At 40.5% G+C, this 8233-nt stretch overlaps 1 long non-coding RNA gene across 2 annotated transcripts; it reads right to left on the bottom strand.

The window, feature by feature from the left end:
- Nucleotides 1-3838: 3838 nt before the first annotated feature.
- Nucleotides 3839-7995, bottom strand: LOC149454205 (uncharacterized). 2 transcript variants are annotated; one of them, XR_016314353.1, is made up of 4 exons: nucleotides 7637-7995; nucleotides 4856-4933; nucleotides 4281-4439; nucleotides 3839-3932 (listed from the first exon to the last, which is right to left on the bottom strand). It is a non-coding gene; the product is annotated as an uncharacterized LOC149454205 (long non-coding RNA). The 2 variants fall into 2 exon arrangements; XR_016314354.1 differs by lacking the exon at nucleotides 7637-7995 and adding an exon at nucleotides 5308-5475.
- Nucleotides 7996-8233: the final 238 nt, after the last annotated feature.

Here is an 8233-nt window from a genome sequence, read left to right as displayed (position 1 = left end):
GGGGAAGAAGGTGCACTGTAAAATCCAATTAGTAAACCTTACTTAAAAAAAGCATGCAAACCGATTGCCTCAAAAAAACCAAGTAAACTAGAATAAGAATTGTATTTTCTTCTTACAAATGCTTATTGAGTGTGGTGAACTTACACTTTAGTATACACAACTAACAAAAAATAGTGAATAGTACTTGGAAATTTTACGTTAGGTGAAATCTTAACTTAGTATGGAGTACTCAGATTTGTCATTTAAAATAACAAAATCATTTTAAGTTAAGTTTACTGTGTAATGTATTCCAAATGACACATTTATTTAGGTTGGGCTAACTAATGTGATATTTTCTGCAACTCTGAATATTGAGTTGTGGTTACTTGCACAGCAATCCGATTTACTTGTTAAAACCATGCAAACCGATTGCCTTAAAAAAACCAAGTAAGTGTTACTTGTTTTATTTTAGTTTTATCCAGACATCCATTTTACATTAACATCTCCCATCTGCCCAATACTGCAGACAAGCGGCGCAGGCAGGCCAGACTATCTAACTGTATGGCATGGGCCTGTTTCTGGGTTTGGCACCCCCTGCCTACCCATGCTGTGATGGGATGCAGTACACATCAATCAACAGGTTTCAGCCAATGATTGTGGCTGAAACCTGCTGACCGGCTCTTTCAAATCACATTTACACAGACACAGCCAGATCACTGTGCTGTGAACAGAGGTCGTGTTTCTTCTCCCTGACAACTAAATCTGTTAACAACAGCACATAAGACACACATTACACTTCACAGATAACCACCCCCCCCCCCGTCAGTGTATTAATACAGTGTACATTATTATCTGATCACTGTATTAGTGTCACTATTGAAGTCAGTTGGTGTCCCTCCCAGCCAGTGTGTTAGCTCTAGATTGCCCACCACTCCATCACAGTCATACTATGTTGCTGTACCGTCATTACAGTATAGAATCTATAGCTGTGTAAATTCCATATGTGTAGACACAAACCAATTAATATACACTTATTTGGATTTTGTTTTAACCAGAATACAATCATTTTTTTCAGAATACCAATATTTTTTATTGGATGTTTTGTGACAAATCTCTATCTATTAAAAACCCAGTGGAGATCAAATACCACCAAAATAAAGCTCTGAGTGAAAAAAAAAATTGTATATAAAATTTAATTTGGGTACAGCATTACATGGCTGCGCAATTGTCAGTTAAAGTAGCATGGTGCTGAATAGAAAAAAAAAACCTGGTCATGAAGGGGCAAAAGCGTCTGCGGGGCAAGTGGTTCCATTCTTTCAGGTACATATAAATAAATGACTGTTCCAAAGTTCAAATACAATTTTTTTTATTTTTCTTACTGTTATAAGAAAAAACATTGTTCTTTAAAATTTTGTTACATAACAACTCGCTTTTGAAAACATTTAGGCCTCGTTCACACCATGAGGTTTTGTGCACCTTTTTCTGCAAGAGAATGAAAACATCTTCTGCGCTATGTTGATACCACAAAACTAAATTAAAGTGGTTGTAACCCTTCCATATATACCTAGTGAAGTGACTGGCCTTAGGTGATACAGAGATGAAACATCCTCCTACACAAGTTATACCTGTTAATCTGCAGTCTTCACTACAGCCATTTAAAGTGCTGTATTTATAAAGCTTGTCCGAGAGTTCAGAAAACAGAGGGTGGAGAGCTGAAATGAAACTCTGCAGAAATTCAGTGAGGAGAGCTCTAAGAACTGTTTGGTGGGATGAGACACCTCCTTCCCAGGAACAGAGCTGAGGCTGTTAATCTGCTAGAGGGCCCTCCAGTCACCTTTTTTCTCTTGGTGTCAGGAAAAAAAAACTTGTCAGAAGTGATTCATGCCAATATGGAGAAATGAAGCAGCAGAAATGAAATTATACTCATTGCTTTTAATGGAGACAAGTACACACTGTAGAGGGATATACTTTGTTCATATTTCATGTCTGAAGTTTACAACCATTTTAATAGTAGTTTTCCTCCATGCCATTTTACACCTTACTCACAATAGGTCCACTAAATTAACTCTGCCTGCAAGTAAAGGACCTTTTACAGGATGAGTAGGAACTAGTGAACACTTTGCATATACAAGAGATGTACAAGCTGGCCAACTGTATCAAAATGATCTGTCTCTGGTCCTTGCATACCAAATCACCAAAATAGAAAATATAGCCATAGCTCATTGCATATATCACAATTGATATTAAAGTTGACCAACTGCCTCAAAGTGATTTGTACTTACATGGAATAAACTCACTGCATATATTATAGAGATGTACAAACTAGACAACTGCATCCATAAGTTTATTCCACGCAAGTACAGATCACTTTGAGGTAGTTGGTCAGCTTTAATATCAAGTATGATACCTGAAATGAGTTTAGCCCACATTGGTAATATACAACCACTCAGGTATGTTTGTTGTATGATCAGAGATAGATTACTTTGAGGCAATTGAACATCAATTGCAATATATGAAATTACTTTAGCCTGTATTGGTTCTGTACAACCACTGAGGTATGCCTATATTTTCTATTTTGGTGATTTGGTATGCAAGGACCAGAGACAGATCATTTTGATGCAGTTGGCCAGCTTGAACATCTATTACAATAAATTTAAAAACAGCACACTAAGGTTTCTGAGCTCTGTGACGTCAGCTAACTTTAGTCTACTGAAAACAGGTCACAGGCATGCAGAAAAACAAAACAAAACAAAAAAAAAAACATTCTAGCACAACAGGAGATTCTTCAGACTTTTGCAGTTTTGGTGGGAGTTTGTTCTCCCACATGCCAAGCATCACTCTTTGAATGAAGTTAAGTGTTTTGATGGCTTTAGGGTATTCCAGGTGTAAAGCATATAAAAGTCCAACGATGAGGCAAAGTGCTTGAGGTAGGTTCTGGAGATCCTCCATTACAGTACCTCCCTCGGCTATGATGGCAATAGACACTGGGTCAGGGTGGAGATGATTTGGAGAAGCAGGCATACTTTCATCAATGACAGTCATCAGTCCAACAGGTAAACGTGCCCAGACCTAATCACTGTCAAAAGGCTATACAAAAACAAACATGATCATTTGTCACTGTGTTGTATATGGTTAGTTTTAGCTTCAAGGTAAGGGTCAAAGTCAATCTATTTTTGGAAGGTTTCTTCCTTTAAAGCATTTTTTTAAACGGTTTTTATTTTAATGCATTCTATGCATTAGGATAAAGCACCTTCTGTGTGCAGCAGGTCCTCATTAATTGAGACAGCAGTGGGGCACCATTACCTCCCATTGCATTCAAAGTCAGTGAGCCAATGAGGAGAGAGAGGAGGTGGGGCCAAACCGCAGCTCTGTGTCTAAATAGACACACACAGCCTTGGCACAATTGCCCCATACAGCTGCTGGCTGTAGGGGCACTCAGCAGGAGTGAGGGGCCAGGAGTGCCAGCAGGGGACCCGAGAATAGGAGGGTCTGGGCTGCTCTGTGCAAAACCAACTGCACAAAAGGTGGTAAGTATAACACGTTTGTTATATTTAAACAGAAAAACACACAAGGACTTTAATATCACTTTAAGTTAGATAGCTATATACACACGCAAAAAAGGGTATAATCCATCTGGATACACAAAGTAGTTGTAATGATACAGTTCTACTAACACGTCTAAGTTGCAAAATTGTGTTCAGGCATTAACATTTGTTTTACCCTCCCTCACTAAGGGATTACATTTTATAAACTGCCATGCCCACCACTGTACTAGTAATATAATAAGTATTAATCTGTATTTCTAAGGAATACAAAGCAAATCCCCCCACAACTGCCAAGGTGCAACTATGATAACTTACGAAGCAGGTGATGTAGAATGTACTGGGGTCATCACCAAGTAGAACAGGGAGGCCTCAGAGCACAAGGGTGTGCATTGCTGTCACATCAGGTTTCTAGAAGTAAATTATCAAAAGTTCAGTTTAATATTGCATAAAATGTAAACCTACATGTTTATGAAGCAAATATCACACTATTTGACAGTTCAGGAAAGTTACTGCTTGAAGTTATTTAAATTACACCCATAGCTTCGATGTTTTAACATCATTGGATCACAACTTCTCAAGACCACTTTAAAATATTGAAATCAATACAGGTAACAACATAGGCCAAAAGGGATAGTAGTAGAGGTTACAGGTTGTACATTTATGGTATTGTACATATTTCTGTATATTACAACAAAGTGAATCATGAAAGGTTTTGTAAGTTGAGAACAAACAAAAAGAGGGTTGCAGTAGACTCACCTCTGAATTAATTTGCTGCACAAACATGGACAATGTCTCTCCAACACTTCCTTTCTTGGACTTGAAGATTGTGACAAAGCGTGGTGTGTATCGATCCAGGGCATTAAAAAAGTTATTCTGCAGATTTGTGGTGGCTATTCTATTGAACTCTGCAAACACCTACAACACAAAAACAAAACAAAAAAAAAAATCTCTATTTCCCTAATATTTGAATAAGTTTCTCCCAAATTCTCCAGTGCCCCAGCAAGCAGATCCTTGTCCTCCCTCTCTTTGTGGTTCCCCCAGCTTTTCCCTCACCTTTACCTGTGAAGTTCAGTGGTTTGTAAGGTAAACTTTTCTTCCTTACAAACTACTAAACTCTGCATTCAGAGATCATTGGTTTGTAAGCCAACACAAAACTGCTTAACTCCTAAATTTACTTACCAGCTACTGAACTCTGCCTTACAAACTACTGAATTCTACATGTATAGTTCAGTAGTTTTGTGAACCAGAGCTCAGAAGTTTGAAAGGCAGAGTTCTAGTTAGACCTATTGCAGGAAAATCCATTAAAATATTACTAGCTATTGGCATCTTACCTCCAGTGTACTGAAGCCCACTTTGACAAAGAGTCTGTTCAAGGAAGAGATCTCAGGCAGCTGCTGTGAGCAATTCTTCTGAAAAGGACAAAATTCCTTACTTAAAAATAAGTTCCCCCTTACAACCTAGTGTAGTAGATTACAGGCAGACACAGTCTTTGATACCGTATGTGCATTCTTTATAAGCATAGGAAACTACAGCAAGCATTGAAAAAAAAATACTACAATAAAATATTAAATGAAACATTCAATTTTAAGTTAAGTGGTTAGGATAAGTTCAATGGTTTAAGGCAGCATCCAGAGTTCAGTGGTTTGTAATGCAGAGTTTATATTTACGGCCTCCATCCTGAACACAGGCTTTTGTGCCCTGTAGCACCCCCCCTTCGTGGTGGGCAGTATCTGCATCCACTCCCCCATGTGGTCAGTGATTGTATACCCCAGAAAATACTCACAATGGCAGAGACTGTCCAGTCGGTAAATATGGATCAAGGATTACCATTACACAAAGGTAAAATCTTCCTCTGTGGAATGGATCGTTGTTGACTGAAAGAATAGAGTACAGGAAAAATGGTCATAAATAACTGTAATAAAAGCTGTGTCTGTGCCCCTTGTCCTTTGTGGTCAAGTGTCTTTTCATCCAGTGCCCCCCCCCCCCACAATAGGTTTGAAGATAGCCACCATACAAGCATTCATAGAGCAGAGTGATTGTAGAGCACAATGTGCTCCTGGTGGTCAGACGCCAAGCCCCTGGCAATCAGTGGCTGCTCCCCCAAATAGTGCTTGTTGGCTGCGTCCTTTTCTTGCCAGTCCATGGCCGCATGCACCCCTCCCCTTGCTGGTTGGTGGCCACACCCCCATCCTCCTTGCTGGTAGTCAGCATCTGCACCCCCCAGGCCCCAGATGATCAGTGTCCACCCTCCATCTAGTGTTGCCAACCTACCAAAATAAATTTACTGATAAGACACCCACAATTTACTGACACAGCCAAGTTTTTACTGCCATTTTGACAATTACAATTGTAAGTGCAAATTTCAGTATTTAAGTTACAATTAAGTACAATATATAATTAGCAATGTGAGAAAATCTGAAGGCAAAAATTTTTTTGATAAAGTAAGGGCAGTTATTAAAACCCATTAGTTTTCTGTCATCCCTGTCCAACTCAAGAGATTTCCTATTAACCACTTTAGCCCCAGAAGGATTTGCCCCCTTCTTGACCAGGCCATTATTTGCGATACGGCACTGCGTTACTTTAACTGACAATTGCACGGTCGTGTGACATCGATGTCCTTTTTTTCCCACAAATAGAGCTTCCTTTTGGTGGTATTTGATCACCTGTGCGGTTTTTACTTTTTGCACTATAAACAAAAACAGCGACAATTTTGAAAAAAAAATATTTTTTACTTTCTGCTATAATACATAGCCAATAAAAATAATGAAAAAAAAAGTCAATTTTCTTCATCAATTTTGGCCGATATGTATTCTGCTACATGTTTTTAGTAAAAAAAAAATCCCAATAGACATATATCGATCGGTTTGTGCAAAAGTTATAGTGTCTACAGACTACGGGAAAGATTTATGGTTTTTATAATTTATTTGATGTTTACTAGTAATAGTGGCGATCAGCAATTTTTAGCAGTACTCTGACATTGGGGTGGACACATCGCACACTTGTGAACCATTTTGGGAACCAGTGACACCAATACAGAGATCAGTGCTAAAAAAAAAGCACTTTTTCTGTATTGGTGTCACTGGGAGGGAAGGGGCTAACACTAGTGAGATCCCTGGGCATGTTCTAATTGTGAGGGGAGCTGGGCTGTCCAATGGAGCAGAGTGATCTGTCTCCCGATGACAGGAAGGCGGGGATCATTCCGCTCCTTACCGAAAGAACCGCGAGCTGCCTTGTTTACATAGGCAGCTCGCCATTCTCCTCTCATAGTGAAGATTGTCGGGTAGCTGGTGGCAATCGAGCCTGCCGGATACCTGCGCTGTCTCCCTCTGTGTGAGGAGACAGTGACAGCGGCGCTGGGGAGCACGTGGGCACCTCCCCTGCCCGCCTGCACCCTCGACGTACATTTACGGGATTTAGCCTGCACGTGCCACCCTGTTGCCATATATGTGTGTGGGGCGGTCCCAAACAGGTTAATTTCTGTTTCATAGCCAACACTGAAAGTGAAGTGAAATCCATGGTAGCCACCAGGATCACCAGAAATTATGTCTCCAATTCTAACATTTTGCCTTTATTCCTGTTTTAGATTTTTCTACTCTTGGTGATAGCAGTAAAAAGGAGAGGAAAAAAATCTACCAAACTGGGGCATGAGAGAGAGAAAAAACACACACTGAGACTGCTGCACATTGCCGCCCCCCCCCCCCCCAGACTGCAGAGGGACACAGATATGGAAGCACACATTGAACAGAACTTAGCTTTTCTCATGAACTTCCTCTCTCCAGATCACAGTGCAACACACACTCACCTCCAAAGATGATACTAAATCCCAAGAGGGATGGCAGTCACAGAACTCAGCTTTTCCCCCACTCTGTCTCTCTCCAACTCACACAGCCCCCACCTTCCTAATCACACACAGCTCTCAGCCCCCACCTTCCTGATCCCACACAGCTCTCAGGAGAAGCAGACACTGAACACCAAGGAGGAGTGGCATATTACAGCACATGGACTTTCCCACGCGCTTCCTCTCTGCAGCTCACACTGCTCAGACACCTCCACTACATCTCAGATCTGTCCATCCTTCAAGTCCAATTGCCCATATTTCCCACTGTACTCACTCTGTGCCTCTCACACCCTCTTCAGCAGCTCTTCTTTCTCCTGGACGTCCTTCCAGTCTGATGTCCACGTGCCTTCTGCCGGCATACTGTTGTAGCTTAGCTGGGACCTCTGCTTCTCATTGGTGCAGACAACTGTCTGTCACTAATAAGCCCATGTCCTATTGGAAGTAGGGAGGAGGAAATTGTAGGTGGGTGGAGATAGGACAAATAATGATTCAAGCTCTGAGGCTGTGTATGGATATACACTTGTATTCCTGTGTGCATGTAAATGATTATGTACAGAGTATAGACACAAACTAAGTGTACTTTATATTTTTTTCTTGCACACTTTACTCAGTGCTGCTTTATTAGTGTTTAGTCAGTAGTGTGCATTGTGTCATAGACATCAGTACATCTGATTAGAGATCAGTATAACACAAGGTGTTAATCACTCCCATGTGCAAGAGGCCTAACCCTTTCTCTTCCTTAAAGGACCAAAAAGAACCAGAAAGACAGCACTGTGAAAAAAAGAGCCAGCAGGAGAAAATGTACTGTAACTGGCTGTCTGTTAGGGCATTTTTAATACATTTGCAGCAATACTGAAACACTGGACTAAAG

The sequence above is a fragment of the Staurois parvus genome, unplaced genomic scaffold, assembly GCF_062004578.1.
Source record: "Staurois parvus isolate SC_StPar_1 unplaced genomic scaffold, SC_StPar_1.0 ptg000434l, whole genome shotgun sequence".
In the NCBI taxonomy this organism is placed as follows: Eukaryota; Metazoa; Chordata; class Amphibia; order Anura; family Ranidae; genus Staurois; species Staurois parvus.
The sequence above is the reverse complement of the archived record's forward strand: the minus strand, read 5'-3'. Positions and strand labels throughout refer to the sequence as shown.